Below are 18,916 nucleotides of genomic sequence, written 5' to 3' on the forward strand. Positions count from 1 at the left end.
TTGTGACGTTTTTGAACTATGTTTTCAGTAAGTTGACAAAAACCATCTGCTGCTAATTAAGCGAGGAGAGCAAAATCAGGGATTAAGAAGACCCTGGTACAGGTATCCTCCTGAGAAACTGAGAGCATTCCATACTTCACAATAGGTGATAAGGACCATTTATCTAGGGAAAAACAAAGAAGCATCTAATGCTCATGCTCAGCTAGCAACCTGCCCAAAAAAGAATATAAAAGGAGGAGTCCAGGCAGGTAGATTTTGTCTGCTAAGACCAAAGGTTTTTGGAACCAACTATTTTCGTTGGAAATTGAATGATGCAAATCAAGAATTCTTCTCTCTTCAGTGAGTATGTATGTGCTATGAATGTGTTGAAAACCCTTTTATTAGAATTGCAATCAATAGGTAATAAAGTATATTCATTTTGCGTTTATTAATATGTCTTGTGAGGTTCTTTGCTGTTTATATATAGTATTGTTCTTCTTAGGATACGAAAGATCTAGTAGTCACCTTTTTTGTGACACTCATTGTTCATGCTGAATAAAGAAAGAACTGTGAATCTAGTCAGCATTTGTGCACGGATTAGAAAAGAGACACCATGTTCTTCTTTGTCTTGGGTGGCAACAGTGTGGATCCATGTCATCATCTACATGAAGAAATGACTTTTGGAGCTTCAGTCACAAAGTGGCAAACAGAAAGTGGCAAACCAGTGAAGAAGTGGAGGGTGAGTATCATGGAGTTTGATGGTGAGCAAAGCAATTGGCAACTACCTCCTGACTCTGCAAGTACAACTGCAGAAAACCACGGATTTATCTAAAGCAGTGGGAACGACCAGGCTCATTTTTAGTGCAGAAATATCTGAAATGGAAAGTTCAGTTGGAATGCAAGACAACAAAACCTTTGCCCGATTTCTCAGTGGTAGAAATTCACACCTGGGTATTTTCACAGAACTCCTGGAATCTGATGAATGAATGTCATCTTTATTGAGGTCAAAAGGCTGTTAGGAAGTAAAATGCCAATGTTAGAGAGCATTTTACCTCCTACTATGAAAATGCTCTGTTCAGCTGCATATGCCAGTTTAACAAATGTGAGCAATAAATCCTAAAAAGTACAGAGATTTCTTTTGAGCCACCTACATATGGAGCAGGTTGTTGTTTGCCTGTCATTGCTCAGACTATTAAAATCATGAGCAGAAGGTGGGAGGCAGAGTTTAATTAACATGGTCTTCATTTTACATTTTAGAACACAGACTGTGGAAATGCAAAAGTAAAATACACATAAAGGTGCTGATACCGTAACAGATGCAAAGTTGAAGCCATTTCTTTTTTTAAATGACTATGTCATAATTTCAGTTTTAAGGGCAACACTTTCCCCTGTTAACCTTCTCCTTATTCTTCCCAAGTGTCTCCAAAAGCTGAGTAAATTTATGCTGACTAAACACGTAGCGGATAGGATTTTTAAATGAAGAATTACAGTACAGTTGCATGGCGAGGGAGAAGTCATTAAAGCTGGTGTGCAGTCAGTCAGTTTGAAAAGGTGGCAGTATTTGCTCACACAAAATGCTAGCAGCATAGCTAAGTGTGGAAGGAGGCAAATGAAAAGAGAGCTGCACCAAATACATCCTAGTTTCCATACCTAAGGGAACTAAAAACATACCATTGGGAATAGAAATCACCCATTCCCACAAAGCATAAATGTTGTGTGAAAGCTCACACTGAATTCATCCTCTTCATCATAGCTTTCTGCAGCTGCTGCCTCATTCTTCTTCCTGGGTTGATTGTCTGTCCGGTCAGGGAACACACAGGGAACGAGATGACATCATAACGCTATACAGCCAATCAGAATTAACTATGCAATGACATTACAAAGGGCAAACCGATTATTTTCCCATGAACATGCACTTCATGGTTCTGTATTCCTCTCTATTTGGAACATTCCTTTGAAAACATTTCTTTCTCTTCTAATAGTTAGTCTGGCCCTTATCACAGTCTGAGAGCAGAGATTTTAAATGGGGGTTTCCTGGTTTGCACTCAAGTCTCTCAGCTATTATTTCTCACTAAGTCTCAGAGGCTAAGTATCAGTATTTTGCTTAGGTTTTGTGTAGCAGATTAACATGCCTTCTTTTCTGAGAGAACTGGTGATAAATGTAAAACAAGAATTAGAGATGGACATGAATCAGGGACGTGGTGGCGCTGTGGGCTAAACCGCAGAAGCCTGTGCTGCAGGGTCAGAAGACCAAGCAGTCTTAAGATGGAATCCACGCGACAGAGTGAGCGCCCCTTGCTTGTCCCAGCTCCCGCCAACCTAGCGGTTCGAAAGCATGCAAATGCAAGTAGATAAATAGGGACTACTTCGGTGGGAAGGCAACAGCGTTCCGTGTCTACGTCGCACTGGCCATGTGACCACGGAAGATTGTCTTTGGACAAACGCTGGCTCTATGGCTTGGAAACGGGGATGAGCACCGCCTCCTAGAGTCAAACACGACTGGACAAAAATTGTCAAGGGGAACCTTTACCTTTACCTTTACCTTATGAATCAGAAAAGTTATGATCCATTTTGATTTGTGATTCATCAAGGTTGACAAATCATGAATTACAGATTTACCAAAAGAATTTCTGATGAATGGATGAATTGATTTGTCAATTTGTTTTTTTTTAATTTAAAATCCTGTAAAATCTCCTCCAGGCACCTAGAGATACCAAATGCTCAGAGAAACTTTGTCTGATTCTCCTCTACAAGCCCTGCAAGTTTGGTGAAGTTTGGGTTTTGGATGTCTGTGTTATAAACCCACAAGAAAGGTGTCCCCCAAGGAAAGCGCCCTACAAGCACCTAGAGATACCCAAATCAAAGAGATGCTTCCCATGACTCTCCTCTACAGTTTCTCCAAATCTGCTGAAGATTGGGTTTCAGACATCCAGGTTATACACCCACAAGCTGGATTCCGACACCCCCCCCAAAGAAAGTGCCCTTTAGGAAGTGGCTTGTGGAAACCCACTCATCACCAAAATTGGAAGGATTGTATAGGGGAGACATGGGAAGCTTCTCTTTGATTTTGGTGTCTCTAAGTTTTTTTGGGGGGGGCTTTCCTGGGGGTCTTCTTTGTGGGTGTATAACTTGGACATCTGAAACCCAATCTTCACCAAACATGGAGGGATTGTAGTGAACAGGTGTTGGAAGCTTCCCTGCAGTTTTGGTGCCTCTAAGTACCTTGGGGGCTGTTTTATAGGCAAACAAATGGACAAATCAAAAATCATTTAAAAAATCAATGATTCGTTATTTGTCGGGGCATTGATTTGTATGAATGCAAATTGATGAATTAGCAATTTTTGAATGAATTTGGTGATTCATTTTTTTGAATGAATTTGGTGCTTCCCAACCCTGCCTCCTCTGGCAGACATCCACTCAGAGGCAGTGCCCCAGCTTCCCTATCCTGCCTCCTCCAGGGGCTGCCTCTGAGTGGGCACCTGCTGGAGGAGGCAGAGCTGGGAAGGACCAAACTCCAGTTCAGACAAAAAAATGAACCAGCATGAATTTGCAACTCATGTCCATATAATGAAAAAGCACTGCAACTTTTATCAGAGACATTATGGCAAAGAACATTGCCTGAGATTTCATTAGAGCTGGCATAAAACCCATGAACAACATAAAAAAAATAGACAGACAGACAGAGAGAGAGAGAGAGAGAGAGAAGATTGATCTCATTGCCCCCCTTATAAAAAATAACACTCCTCTCTGAATATTTGTGAAGATTCTTAGTTCTTTCAGAATATGTTGATGGATAGACAGACAGGGTTACAGACTGAGACTGGCAGTATGGATTTTAGCCCAACCATTGAGTCTCGCTTTTCTGATGTCTCTAGGGTGCTTTTCCTTCTTTTCTTTTTAAATTTTATTTTATTTTTATTTTTATTTTATTTATATCCTGCCTATCTGGTCGGTTAAGACATCAGTTGTGTAATTTCCTTCAATACCTATACCAAAAGATTCCCAAAGTCTATTCTGACAGGTTTTAAGGACTTCTTGTGGAACACTGAAGGTTGGCCTGGATACCGTGCACAGCTGAAGCCAATGTCAGGCTGTATCTTATCTTCTGTAGCTTTATAATCTTTTTTTTGGGGGGGGGGGAATTGTATTTTATACTGTATATATTGGAAAGACCTCTTCTGATATTCTCCAACATTGCTTTAATGATCCACTGAAATGACTAGGGTGTCTTGTTCCACAATAACAGTTTCCAGCTTCCTCTGGGGCACAGAGAACAACCACAGATAAGATCTTAGGTACCTCAGAAATTGTTGTTGTTGTTTAGTCATTCAGTCATGTTCAGCTCTTCATGACCCCATGGACCAGAGCACGCCAGGCCCTCCTGTCTTCCATTGCCTCCCGGAGTTTGGTCAAATTCATGTTGGTAGCTTCGGTGACACCATCCAACCATGTCATCCTCTGTCGTCCCCTTCTCCTCTTGCCTTCACACTTTCCCAGCATCAGGGTCTTTTCCAGGGAGTCCTCTCTTCTCATGAGATGGCCAAAGTATTGGAGCCTCAGCTTCAGGATCTGTCCTTCCACTGAGCACTCCGGGTTGATTTCCTTCAAAATGGATAGGTTTGTTCTCCTTGCAGTTCAGGGGACTCTCAAGAGTCTCCTCCAGCACCACAATTCAAAAGCATCAGTTCTTATGCGGTCAGCCTTCTTTATGGTCCAGCTCTTGCTTCCATACATCGCTACTTGAAAAACCATAGCTTTGACTATGTGGACTTTTGTTTGCAAGGTGATGTCTCTGCTTTTTTAGATGCTGTCGAGGTTTGTCATTGCTTTCCTCCCAGGAAGGAGTGTCTTTTAATTCCGGGGCTGCAGTGATCATGGAGCCCAGGAAAGTAAAATCTGTCACTGCCTCCATATCTTTCCCTTCTATTTGCCAGGAGCTGTTGGGACCAGTGGCCATGATGTTAATTTTTTTGATGTTGAGCTTCAGACCATTTTTGCACTCTCCTCTTTCACCCTCATTAAGAGGTTCTTTAATTCCTCCTCACTTTCTGCCATCAGAGTGGTATCATCTGCATATTGGAGGTTGTTGATATTTCTTCCGGCAATCTTAATTCCAGTTTGGGATTCATCTAGTCCTGCCTTTCGCATGAACCTCAGAAATACTTCCAGATAAACTTCCTCTTAGAAATAGAGTGAGAGTAAGGTCAGGAAATTTATTCACACCTGAATGTGTGCAATTTGATTTCTTGCATTCTGATTATGCATGTACCGAAGAAATTGGTCTCAAGATACTGATGATGTTTCTTGACTTTAATAAACATCATTCCCCATTATCCTAAGGCATGTGTCTTCTATACATCTGTTCCAGTTGAATATTCTCCAATCTTGCTATTTTCTAATTACTCAGAAATGAATTAAGAGCCATTGAGCTCTGCTGAAAAACAACTGTATCATTTATTATTTATAGTTTATATCATGTCTTTCCTCCATTAAACTCCAGGTGGCACACATCACTCTTTTCCTTCCAACTATATCCTCAGAAGAGCTATGGAAAATAGATGAGCACACCTGATTGAGTAGAACTGGCCAAAGGGCACTGAGTTAGATTCATGGCTTAGACCTAGAAGCAGCATCTCCCAAGTCCCAAGCCATCACATGGATCACTACATCACACTGGCCCAAAATGCTTGTTTCGAGGTATTATTTGGAGACATGTTTATTATGTCACTGGAACATCCAGATGTTTCAGACATCATAGACTGGATGTGATTGTTGAAGCAGCTGGCAGGGACTTTTGGGAGGTACAGGAAAAAAACACATTTGGTCACCTCTCCATTTCAGCCTGCTCTTTAAGCAACTTTGCAAAACATATGGAGTTTTCAAATGGAGGCTGTCTTTGGACTGTCGATGTATGAAGTTCAAGTTATGGACACATAGATTTGACACAACATGAATCTGGCCTCCTTGGCCTTTGAATCCCTTCTTCCCAGATCCCTGCTTGCAGAGGAAGATTTGTGCTGTCATGCCAGGTAAAGGAAGAGCAGGGGCACCAGAGTTCTCATGGAGAAGATTCCTGGTCCAAAGAGTTGTGTATGACCACATTTCAGGATTAGAAAAGCCCTGGAAGAACTTAGTTGTAAGCATGAATTCTGGGGGAGGTGGGCTAAGAGAGAATATTTCCTCTTTGTTTCATCTCTGGGCTATAAATAAGAGGCCCCCAGGTGGATTCCGCCTTTGTTGGCTTGACCATGCATTTCCAATCTTTCATGTTTCATTACTATAGACCAGTGATTCCCAACCTTGGGTCCCCAGATATTCTTGCACTACAACTCCAATAAATCCTGGCCAACACAGCTAGTAGTGAAGGCTTCTGGGAATGTTGGTCCAATAACATCTGGGGACCCAAGGTTGGGAGCCATTGCTATAGATCATGGTTATACTGGTAAGCTTCTTGCTTTTGTTATAGGTTTCTCACTTTGTACACTTTGGCACAAGAGGGATTGAGTTGGATCTATTTCAAAGGTAAGCAGAAGGTGGGGGCACCCTACTCCCTAAAAAAATTGGATCCCCATAATATAAGGGATCTCGGTTAGAGATTTTCAATGTTCCTGGCCTGTTTGGACATTGACATGCCTGCGACACACTCAGTTCTGACTAGGTTCCAACATTATGGGTCCTTGCTGTGGACAGCCTAAGTTGCCTCCAGTTCCCAAAGATGTGGTGCTATCTAATCAACTGGCAGGAACTGAATCCATGTCCTACACAATGCCACTCAATCTCTCTGAGCAGTGTGCAATAAAAGTTGTGACCATTTATGCATAGTCTGACAAAGTTACTAGCAACTTCCTAGTTCTTCCAGCTGCCATGTTCCCTGGCAACATTACAGAATACTTGATTTTTAAAAAAGGTCAGATCAAATTACAAAAATATGCCAGATTTTAAGTTACTTGGAAAATTTTTGTTTAGCTGTTTAGATGATTTGTGCATCCAAGCCCAGAGTTTTTAATGCTTAACCCTTAAAAGTCTGGGATTTAATCTCAGTGTTTTCATCATTTATTTATTTATTTATTGTGGCCTGTTTTGCACTAATAATCACACCCTTCCCCTCTCTTGACCATAATCTTTAGCCATAGCACATAAAATATGCCACTTCTGTGCCTATCATAACAGTGGCTCCAGTGCATGGCATGATTCCATCCAGTCTTTGTGTGTGCAGTATAAATGGGTGAGAATTTAATTTTGTTTCATTTCTGAAAAATTTGCCAAAAATTCACAAATCACTTCACAGTCTAGATGGAAAAACATGAGGTTTAAAAACAAAAGAAAACACAAACTCTCTGTGAAAGGGAAACTGACCGATCTTCCCATAACTAATACGTCTCACTCACTCAGACATACATATATTGCATATATGTATGTGACCGGTCACGTACCTCGTGCTTGTTAATATTTGTACATACCAAGAAGTTACAAACATAATCATACACTCCATTCTACTTTGGACCTAGAAATTCTAAAAATACATAATGAGTTCCTCTCCTCTCTAATAATGCTATAATGAAGTTTGAAAAAAATCTCACAGTTCTTTTCTGTGTAAATAATATTTGACAACTGTAAGTGGTTTTCTAGGATATTTTTAGTGTGGTTTCTGACATTTCACCACATTTAATAATTGGTACGTATATCTATATTTCACATCAGTTGCAAGGGTACTATATTTGTTGCTATATCCAAAGATAGAAATGTGCTCCCCCATAAGTAGGCATGGAAACAAGATAAAGAAGTACACAAAAATAAATATAGAAGCATTCCATGTGCATGTGAAATGCATAAAATACACAAAAAAATAGGAAGAGATGTATCCTTCTTTACAATCACTATGAAATGCCAAGATATACTTATCGATGCATTTTTCACCTCTGCTGTCAAAGCACAAATTTAAACTAGTTAATATTTGGTAGCTGATACACAATTTGTTCCATACTTCATTGTTAGCAGTGATTGACATGCAGCAGAATGTATCATTTTATAGCAGTTGGCAGTTGATATGAAATGATGTTTGTATCTCATAGTACTTGTCAAGTTACATGCAATAGCATTACTATCATACAGTCAACATTACATGAAATTTAAGTCCAATGCCTGCTGAGAGCCTGACTCTCTCAAATGTTGATGAGTTTTTACATTCAGAATGAGATTCCAAACATATAATTTGAGATTTTACAATTCAGATCAAAATAGAAAAACTGGAATTGTGTTCAGTTGAACACAATTATGTCGGAACAACAAGAAACAATTCTATGGACAAAAAAAGGCATTAATTATTTAATGGCAAATTATTTATTTTATTAAGGAAGAGTGAGAATAGTGTTTCATTTATTTTTTTCATCTGAGATAGTTCTCATTTTCAAGGTAAAAATTATTTATTTAATAATAATAATATTTCAGATTTGTCTGCTTGGGCCCAGAACTCTGAATGCTCTGTTCTTAAAAGTCTGGATTTAATCCCAGTGTATTCCATCATTTTAGGTTGAATTAGGGATTCCCCTTCCCCCCACCCTCAGGGTCCTCATCTGTAAGATGTGGCAAGCAGGTACAACATGATTCTCCCCATGGTAGAAATACTGTAGTTACTGTTTACTAATTTTATGTTTATGTTTTTTATAACTTGCTCCTCTAACTTTTTCATTGGATTTTCCCCCATCCCTTGTTTTGATTCCTTTATCCTTTCATTTTAGGATTCAGTCCTATCGATATGTACCTGGGAAGTGTGGTTGTTCGGAGGAGAACTGTACAAGACTTCACTGTGAATTATGTTCATTCAACAGTTTGTGCCATAAAGTTTTGTCTGACTCAATGGTGTACCCGCAAATGAATGACAATGCAATCATTCACTCTGTGATTTCCCTTGTTGAACCAATTCATCTCCTGCTTGGTCTTCCTTTTTCCCATTTGCCTTCAAATTTGCATAGCACTATTATTTTTTTCCAGTGAGCCTTGTCCTCTCATGATCTACTCATGAGAGTAGATCATGAGAGTACAATAGCCTCAGTTGTGTTATTTTTGCTTCCCAAGAGAGTTCTGGCCTAATTTGATCTAAAAACCCCTTACCTGGCTTTCTCAAAGTCCAGGGTACCCACAATGCTCTCGTCTAACACCACATTTCAAACAAATCACTATTTTTCCCCCTTTGGGAAAAAATGTCCAGCATTCCAATTTGTGCATAGTAATCAGGACTAGCATAGCATGGATGGTCTTCATATTGATTTCCTTGCATTTGAAGACCTTTCTAGTTTCTTCACAGCTGTCTTTCCAGGTCTCACTTCTCTGATGGTTGTTGTGGGTTTTTCGGGCTCTTTGGCTGTGTTCTGAAGGTTGTTCTTCCTGACGTTTCGCCAGTCTCTGTGGCCGGCATCTTCAGAGGACAGGAGTAGGAACTCTGTCCACATTCTGTTGCTGTTTGTTGGATAGTTGAGTATTTATAGCTGTGGGAACAGTGTTTGTCTTTTTTCAGGAGATAGGGTGACCAGTGTGTTTTTTGTTGTGATAAGGAGGGAGAGATTATCTGTTACTGTGATTGATGGGTGTCGTTAGCTGGTCTTTTTTGTGCAATGATCACTGCTCCTTGTGGCTGGGTAGAGGTCATTGACCTTTTACAGGCTGTACAGTATTTTTCAATATTGGGAGCCAGGCTGTGTTTAGTTTTAGGCCTTCTTCCTTTTTGTTGAAATTCTGTTGATGTTTATGGATTTCAATGGCTTCCCTGTAGCAGTCTAACATACAGACTGCTGGTGTTATCCAGTACTTCAGTATTTTGAAATAGAATTTCATGTCCAGTTTGTTTTAGGGCATGTTCAGCTACTGCCGATTTTTCTGGTTATTTTAGTCAGCAATGTCTCTCATGTTCTTTGATTCTATTGTGAATGCTGCATTTTGTGGTTCCAATATATACCTGTCCACATCTGCAAGCTATCCGATATACTCTTGCAGTGGTGATGGGGTCCATTTTGTCCTTTGCTGACCTAAAACTAAACATGGCCTGGCTCCCAATATTGAAAAATACAGCCTGTAAAAGGTCAATGAATTCTACTCAGCCACAAGGACCAGGGATCATTGGACAAAAAAGACCAGCTAACAACACCCATCAATCACAGTAACAGATAATCTCTCCCTCCTTATCACAACAAAAAACAAGCTGATCACCCTATCTCCTGAAAAAAGACAAACTCTGTTCCCACAGCTATAAATACTCAACTATCCAACAAACAGCAACAGAGCGTGGACAGAGTTCCTACTCCAGTCCTCTGAAGATGCTGGAGACTGATGTTTCGCCACAGAGACTGGTGAAACATCAGGAAGAACAACCTTCAGAACACTCGAAAAACCCACAACAACCATCAGATCCCGACCGTGAAAGCCTTTGAGAATACATCTCACTTGTCTGATTTCCTGGCTGCAGGAACGGATGTCTGAACCAAGATGCAGGAAATCTTTCCCAATTTCAGTATCTCTCTGTCATCATTAAAGTTCTGTCATTCTTAGGCAGACATGGTTTTGGTTTTGGTTTTTGGTTTTTTAAATATTCAACTGCAGTCCTGCTTTTCCACTTTCTTCTTCCACTTTCATCAGAAGTCATTTCAAGACATTACTGCTTCCTGATAATAATATGAAGTCATCTGCATATCCTTGATCATTGATATTTCTTCCACCAATTTTCATTCAGTTATGGAGGAGTTGGAAAATAAGCCAGTGTGGTGCAGTGTATTGAGAATCATCAGACTGTGGCCCCAGAAACCTGGGTTCAGTTCCCTGCTTGGCCATGGACATTCAGTGGTACCCTCTGCTTTGAACATCCCACACCTCTTGCCATAAGTCAGAGGTGACGCAATGACACATGATACCTATAAAGCCTGGGAGGGTTCAAACAATGTCCAGGATTATGAATTGCCAGTCCTTGCTCCCTTGTGTTTGTGTGTCTCTGTGTGTGTCTCTCTGTGTGTACCTTTCCCTGAAGGGTTTTAAAAAGGCAGACTTGGATGAAAAGAGTGGAAATCTGCAGAGTCATGTTTTCTCCTTTGCTGAAAATTATGTATTCTGGAACTGCAGCAGGCACAAGGCAAGGCAAGAGGGGCGGAAGAGAAGGAGTGCATTTAGAGCAGGCAGTAGACTTCAGAGGGCGTGAAAGCCAAAAGGCTCCTCAGGCAGGCGATGTGCACAGACCCGTCGCCTCTGGAAAACGGTGTGGGAAGCCCAAGGCTTGCGAAGTGTCTGCTCAGGGAATCCCACCACGCTGCATCCCTCAGCCAGACGCTTCCATGCTTCTCAGAGCTCACTGGAGAAAAAAGGAAGCAGGGCAGTGGGGGGAAAATACATGGTAAGAGAAGCGAAATTGACTCTACCCCCTCCCCCATTCCCGTTATTAAAGAAGGGTAAGAAAGAAGGATGTTTCATTTGGTTTTGCTAAGAAGCAGAAAAAGAAGGAATCGGGTACGGGAGGGGCGGATATAAGGAATTTCATTGCTTTTAAGGGCGACTGACCAGGAGACACACACACACACACACACACACGCTCTGTATTTAAGAATCAACTCACTTATCACGATTATGGCATCTATTATTGCCTCCTCAAGTCCACGGTTGGAGACAGTGTGCGCGCGCACAGACACACACACACACGACAGACAGACAGAGAGCGAGTCCCCGCTACTCCTCTTCACGTGCTTCCGAATCTACACCCCGCCGTGGTTGTTCTCCTTGAAATCGGCGGGGCTTTCACTTCCGAGTCAATGGGGATGCGCGCAGAAACCTAACCAGGGTCCGGCCGTCCCCCACCCCTTCCTGCCTTGACATCAGACCGCCCAGCCAGGCCGGGGGGGGGGCGGCATCTGTGGCAGGGAAGATCGGGAAGGGCGCCCCCCTTCCTATCCAGGGAACCGAGAGCATCAGACCTGGATACTGAGGACGGGCCGTCTCGAATTCCGGCCAGAAAGCAGGCGTGAGCTCTCCCTATAGCTAAACAGCGAGAGATCGCCCGGCCAGATGCAGGAGAAGGCACGCGGCGGGCTGGTCCTTTTCCCGGAGTGGCAGCATCGCACATATAAAGACACACACTGAGCGGCTCCACGCGCGTGTTGCGCGATCCGGGGCGGGAGGGAGAGCAGGCGATCTACCCGATTCCGGGAGCCCGGAGCGCTTTCGCACCGCCCTTCCCCACGCTCCCCAGGGCCACGCCAGGGGGCATCTGACCCACTCCCCGGGGCTCAGGGTGGTGTCATCCTAGCCACCAGCCTGTCCAACGGGACTCTTCCCCTCCAGCATCGCATCCGGCCACTGTTGCCCTTGGTTCGCTCTGTCTCTCTCAACCCCTCTCTCTCCTCTGCACACCCTCTTCCCGAAAAAAATTGTGATGACAAACCCGCACCTTAGCTCTCTGTCCTTCTTGGGATTCGCTGATCATTCACCCGCAAAAAGATAAAACGATCGAATTATTCTCTCTCTCTCACACACACACACACACACACACACACACGGAAGAAGGATCGGGCAGGCGGTGGGGGCGAGTTCCCTTAGTCCCTCCCAGCTGATGCAAAGCCCTCGTCGCGATGGCCAAGGTAAAAAGCAGGGAGACCGTCGCTGCTCTTGTAGAGAGTTACTAATCGCCAACTCGGGCCCATCACCTCTCATTAGGCACATCTTTCTTGTTGTCGTCGTTTCTGAGCAAGCCGGCAAGCCGGTGGCAGGGAGGGTGTACACAACCCAGCCACCGCCAGAGGTGGGGGTGACTTTCTGCCCACCCTCTCCTCCCACCCCTCCTCCTCATATTGGATCCTCCTCCCCCCCCCTCCCAGCTCCCTAAACCAGACCCGCCGCTATATCTATCAGGATGAGTCCAGCCTCCTTCCCTAGTCCTCTCGGTGGATGCTCGCCGCCTCCTCTCCTCCAGCGTGAAACCTGCTTCGCCGGCTCTCGGTTGGGGGTGCTTGGGGCTTTTGCAACAGAGTCTCCTCGCTGGCTGATTCGATCCTCGTCCACCTGCTTCGTCTGAAGGGACCAGCCTTGAACCGCCGTGATCTATTGCCTTCCTTCCCTCTTCCTGCCATCTGCTGGGGCTCTTTGATTCGCGTTATTCGCATTATTATTATTAGTAGTAATCGGACTCCCCCCCGCTTCCCCGCCGCCCAATATATCCCCTTTCCCCGGCTTGCCGGAGGCTTCTGCGGGGCTGTCGCTGTCTCCTGCGCACTGCCGCGTCCACGCGGCTTCCCCCCGGGGTGGCTTGTGATTCCCGGAAGGCTGCCTGCCTGGAAGGCACGGCCGAGGGTTGCGCGCATTCCTCCCGCCGTCCCGCCGCGACCACGACCAGCCGCGCCAGCAGCGGCGCTACCGCCACCGCCGCCAGCGTCGAGCCTTCGTCCTCGCCCTTCGGAGGAAGCGCCGCCAAACCTGGGGAACTATCATGGGATGTCCGCTCGCTTCCTGGAACCCTTTGCTTCCCAGACATCTCGCTTCTTGAAATTCGACCCGGTAAGTCTCCACCGGGTTAACCCTTCGACGGCTTGCGACCGTGGTAGGGGGAGCGTCCCCTACAAGATATCGGGGTGAGCCGCCCCAAGAAACCTGCCAAAGGATCAGCAATTGGCAATTGACTTGGGAGTTTATTACTGAGGCAGGGATGGTGGGACAAATCCAGCGCTGGGCTGCTTAACATCTTTCGCATTGTTTTTAAAGATTTCTTTTTTAAAAGCCTGTATTTATTTATCAGTTATCGATTGAGCTCCAGTTGGGTCGTAGATTTTCGTTCCTTCCTTAACGTTTTCCCCCTACCTAAGACCCAACACGTCAGAAATTTTGGAGGAGAGGGCTCTCTTGGGAGAAGGGCTCAGAAAGAGCGAAGTAAATTTCGGGTGTGCTTGTGTGATCTTTGAAGGAAAATCTCCGTTGTGTTGGGAAGGGTTCGCCTCCCTCTCCTCTGGTGCTGCCTCTGACTGGCGTCGGCGCGCAGGCTCCCACATACACACGGAGCCGCGCACTCTGTGGTTTGTAAGTTCACGGCTTGGCTCGCTCGCTTGAGACCTCGGGCGCTCTCCGGCGTCACCCTTGGGTTCGGTCTGACGCCTCGCTTTGGCTCTGACAATGCGGGCAGCCCCAATCTGGAGGTGCTCTTCTTGCTATGGGCTGTCCTGCCAGAGGTGATGATGATGGGAGAACTGAGGAGAAGGCTGGCGTTGAGGACCGTATTGGATTTCTTTCTATGGCTCGTTTTGTGAGAGGGCGTGAAGGAGAGGGTTGGTTCTGAGGACCATGGTGGGGCTCATCTTCTAAAGTAGCCCCCTTGTGTGAAAGAAAAGAGACCGTTCACCTCTTGGAGACCTATGATGAGGGACTGGAGGGGGTGGGGGTGTCTCCGATCCTCGAGGCTCAGCTCTTTTGGAAGACACCCACCCTGGTAGACTCTTCCGCGATCCTAGTCTTTGAAGGGAAGGGGGGGGGGGGAGAGGAAGATTGGGAAATCGCGGCTGGGGAGAGCGGCAACCACAGTCAGTCCAAAGCAGGGGTTTCTACAGTTGTCCAAGAAAGGAAACCAAGAGCAGTTTTCTTCCACAAGCCCATCTGGGGCGAAAGTGTCCAGACTTTCCCGAGGGCTGGAAGGGGGTGTGGGTGACTAAAATCAGGCGCGCTTGGGTTGCGCGGTGCCGCTCTTGGCTTCGCCGCATTGTGCCCAGGGAGCCTCATTGTCTGGTGTCACCGGCGGGAGCGATCTTCCGGAGCTCGCCTCGTCTCTCTCCCTCCCTCTCCCCCCCCCTTCCGCTTTATTTACCTTGCGGAGTCCTTTATCCACATTGTTTTTAAAGGGCAGAAGAACAGCAGAGACAGGAGAGGCACCTGAGGGCATCCTTCGTCACGATACACTGTATTTCAGTAGCCCGTGTACAGCTTCGGGGCTAAGACAATAAGCTAAGGAAACCACCCTGGGTTTGGGCAGTTTGGGGGAAAGTCCCACCCCATCCCACCCCGCAGGGAAGTACAGCAGCCCAACCTTACTCCGCGGTGAGCCTTTTTTTTTTTTTTTTTTTGCCAGACATTTGTTTCCAGACACGTGTCTGTGGCGGTCACCCTTTTGCCTTTTTGGTGAACTCTGTTACATTGGGAGCGCCCTTGAGCGCAACCTCACCTCTCAACGGCCTTTGAGATGGCTCTTAGGCTCCCTGCCTTCCTCATACAGTACTGACCTACCTTGCGGGGTTGTCGTGGCTGTTAAAAAGTTTCATCTATGCCAAGCACCTGGAACATTTTTGAAAGCCTTCTTTAAGTGCTTAGTCTTGCTGAGAAGTAGTTCTTGAGTTAGGAACGACTCAGAAGAACGAGAAGTTCCTTTCCCTTCTGTCACTAGCAAGCTGGGTGGACTCAGAGAGACATGGTGTTTTACTTCCCCCTCCCACGTATGTATGTATGTGTGTGTGTATGTATGTATGTATGTATGTATGTATGGATGGATGGATGGATGGATTTAAAGTTGCCATTGGATTTGCTATAAAGTGTAGCCAGAGACCCATGGTGGTGGGTGAGAGAGAAGGGCTGATTGGCAGAGGAAAGAGCTATAGCGGCAGCCTTCGTCCAAATATATTGCTCCTCTCCATCCTTGTGTGTGAGATCCAGCGGAGACGAACTGGGAGGTTTTCGTGTAGAGTGGCGAAGCCTGTCGGTTTCCTTCAAGCCACTCGGTGGTTCCCTACCGGAGAGCGAGAGCCACACAAAGCAGGTCCCTCGCCCTGTCCTCAGCACCTCGCAGTACAGCTGAGATGCACCTTGCCCTCCGAGCCCCGAAGGCTTGACAGTACTTGGCCTGGGAGGTTGTGTGTGTGTGTGTGTGTGTGTGTGTGGTTTTTTTACCCTGAATGGCGATGCTGAGAATTAAAGATCTCATCAGCTCTGATATCCGATCCCCAAATCCTTGCCCTAAAGGAGACGAAGGGAGGCCTCCTCTACCTTCCGCCCTTCGGGCCCGTTTCCAGAGGCACCGGCCTGACCTCTGTTGAAGACAGAATACCGGATCAGAAGGACCAGACAGACGGACTTTTGCTCTGATCCAGCAAAATCCCTCTTGTTGCCTGCAACTTCCTCATATTAGCGCTGAGTTCGAAGTAAGCCCCGCGCGGAATCTGGCGCCCGGCAGCTCTCCGGCGCAGCTAGCCCGGTTCATTCAATCTGGACTCAGCGGGGTATCTCCCACTGAAAACCCCGCCCGACCTGCCCCGGTGCTTTCCTATCCCGTGGGGAGGAGCTGCTCCGGAGTAATTAAACTGGAGTGAAGGCACCATCTAGACTCCCTCCGCCCCTACTCCCCCCCCCCCCAGACTTGCTCGCGTCCTTCTCAGCTCTTCTGCCACCAGCCGCGAGTCGGGGAAGACGAGTCACCTTGCCCAGGCGGGCGTTGCGTGGCTGGTTTTGCAGCAGCCTCCCCAGGAGGAGGAGCAGGAGGAGAACAGCCTCTCTGTCTGTCCGTCTGTCTGTCTGTCTGCCCGGTTCTTGGTCACCACTGTTCGCTTTAGTTCTCTCCTCTCTCGCCCCCTCCCGCCAACTCCCTCCTCTTGGACCGAACTTGTGTAATTAACTAGATCCCGATCGGGGGGAGGGGAGCGGGCTAGTTAATTACACTGCCGAGCAGGCGGCCCCGGCGATCGCAGCAGGCAGCCCGCCTCCCACGACTCCTGGGGAGCAGGCAGACAGAGAGAAACTTTGAAGCCAGATTCGCTCCCGAGGACGATAGACGCGGGCGAGCCCAGCCAGGTAAGAAGAGCTGGCTCTCCTAATTCCGATCGTCTGAGAACAGCGGTCCGAACGTTCGGTCGTAGTCCTGGTGTGTGTGTGTGTGTGTGTGTGTGTGTGTGTGTGTGTGTGTGTGTGTGTGTGTGTGTGTGTGTGTGTGTGTGCGAGAGAGAGAGAGAGAGAGGGAGGGAGAGAGAGAGAGAGAGAGAGAGAGCGGGGGAGGATCGATCGGGGAGGAGAGTTTAATCGAATGCGGACTTTGGGGTGTGCGTGTGAGAGAAGGTGGGTGCCCTCTGGATCCCAGCCTTAAAGGGAAGAACATGATGGGGGGGGAATCGGTGAGAGATAGCAAGGAGGGATGGAGATTTGGGTGGGAAAAGGGACGGGGGGGGGCAAGGAAGCAGCTGCCTTGCCTTGCCGAGTGGAGGAGAGCAGAGCAAACATTCTTCTGCCCATCCGCTGCAAATAAATCAATGCAATTAATGGTGCCTTAATGGGCATTTGCAGGCAGCAAGCAAGAGACATGCTTCACGAGCGAAAATCCCCATCAGCGTTAATGTTTCATTTCTAAGTCAATACTACTGGCGGGGGTTGGGGGTGGGTGAGACACCCAGGATGCCACGCCAGGCAGGAAAGGGATGGGAGTGGAAGAGAAGCATCGCCCAGCAGCTTGTGGGATCTTTGCCTTAGGGGGACTTGATTTGAAATGGCTGATACAGCAGAGGAATAAGAAAAGGAGAGGGGGGGTAGGTGGAGGGATCCTCCTTTACTTAAAATGGCATGTCTTAATCACCAAGGCCCACGTAGGGGCTCCCCTTTCCTTGTTCTTTAATCATTCAACATGATCAGGATTACCTTCAGGGCACCCCTAGTTTCTTTCGTCTGATGGTGTCACAAGTTTCCAGGAGAGGCGTAGCAGGTTGGCAAGGCTGCTTTAATCATTTCATTATGCTGAGCAGAAAAAAACACTGTGCAGTGTCCCTTTCAAGTGGTTGTGGGTCTCCTCTTTCCTGCCCTGGGTGAAGCTCCGTTGAAGTAAACTAAGAACATAGTGTCTTCCCCCCACCCATCCATCCTTCCATCACAAGCCATGGCAGTGGCGGTTCTCTTGCTTTCCAGTTGAAGGAACATACAAAGCATTGGTAGCCTCCTTAAAAAGAGTGGCCTGGAAAGGCAGGATGAGTAGAGATGGCAAGAGAGCTGAGATTGAATGTGTCCATACTTGTGCATGACACTGTCATCGAAGAGTGTCATCGAAGCGACCAACATGACTTTGGCCTAACTCCGGGAGGCAGTGGAAGACAGAAGGGCCTGGCATGCTCTGGTCCATGGGGTCACGAAGAGTCGGACATGAACAACAACAAATACTTGTGTGTATTTCTCTTCTATGCCCACCTGTGCAGAGGTAAACTCTGACACCCATTTTTGTACAAGGTGAAGTGTATGTAATTAGACATTAACTGGCTCTCTGCTGATTGCACTATGATGTTCTGTCAAGCAGCAGGATTATTTTATTATCATTTTAAAAGTAGCCATCTCTGCTTGGTCAGATATACTGTATTTAAGTCCACCTTGGCAGGACAGGATAGGCAATGTACCAAATGGTGACAAAACACTTGAGCACACAGAAGGACCCGGAGCTCAGTGGAAGAACATATGGGCAAAAATCATGGCCCTATGGAACAGCATATGCTATGCTTGGAAAAAGAACATTCTAAATCCTCTCCCTGACATCTCCTAGACCGGGTAGGGCTGCCAGGAAAAAAAAAATCTGGTCTAATACCTCAAGCAGTTGTTGCCACTAAGACGGCAGTACTGAAACAGTCAAATATTGTCTGACTCGATATAAGTAGTAACTTACTTGGCTTGCTTGGTTACTGCTTAATGGATAGTCTTCCGTCACTATAATGGCATTATAGGGAAAAACCAGCCATATAGGGAAGAGCTGTGGAGGGCAAGAAAACTGATATTTAGTGCTACCTTTCAGTCTATTAATGTTACCTCATTAGGGCTGGTTTGCACATATACATGGGCACCACCCTGATCTTTTCTATTTTCAGCTGCTGTGCACTTAAGCTTGATTCACACATGCACCTGGTGTATTTTGGGCAACTGAATGCCTGAACTGATCCATCATAAGCAGTGCATCTGAACTGATGAGAAACACTAT

The 18,916-nt window shown here is 46.1% G+C and overlaps 1 protein-coding gene and 2 long non-coding RNA genes across 9 annotated transcripts in view; 2 read left to right on the plus strand and 1 right to left on the minus strand.

Annotated features, from left to right (window-relative positions):
• Positions 1–586: 586 nt before the first annotated feature.
• On the plus strand, positions 587–9,118 carry LOC140706728 (uncharacterized). The gene is made up of 2 exons (XR_013544582.1): positions 587–718; positions 6,446–9,118. It is a non-coding gene; the product is annotated as an uncharacterized LOC140706728 (long non-coding RNA).
• Positions 7,598–12,566, minus strand: LOC140706727 (uncharacterized). Of its 2 annotated transcripts, none has more exons than XR_013544580.1 (2): positions 12,401–12,566; positions 7,598–11,311 (listed from the first exon to the last, which is right to left on the minus strand). It is a non-coding gene; the product is annotated as an uncharacterized LOC140706727 (long non-coding RNA). The 2 variants fall into 2 exon arrangements; XR_012086567.2 differs by lacking the exon at positions 12,401–12,566 and adding an exon at positions 11,573–11,884.
• A 163-nt stretch (positions 12,567–12,729) lies between these two features.
• Positions 12,730–18,916, plus strand: part of BRINP3 (BMP/retinoic acid inducible neural specific 3) — a 369,852-nt gene continuing 363,665 nt past the window's right edge. For 2 of the 6 annotated variants that reach the window (XM_020790487.3, XM_020790489.3), the window contains exon 1: positions 12,730–13,503. The gene's annotated coding sequence lies outside the window, so the exon portion shown is untranslated. Of the gene's footprint in view, positions 13,504–16,373; positions 16,768–18,916 lie in introns of those variants that run through there. The other 4 variants (XM_078392316.1, XM_020790488.3, XM_078392319.1 and 1 more) reach the window with 2 other exon arrangements.

This window comes from Pogona vitticeps, chromosome 4, assembly GCF_051106095.1.
Source record: "Pogona vitticeps strain Pit_001003342236 chromosome 4, PviZW2.1, whole genome shotgun sequence".
Classification (NCBI taxonomy): domain Eukaryota; kingdom Metazoa; phylum Chordata; class Lepidosauria; order Squamata; family Agamidae; genus Pogona; species Pogona vitticeps.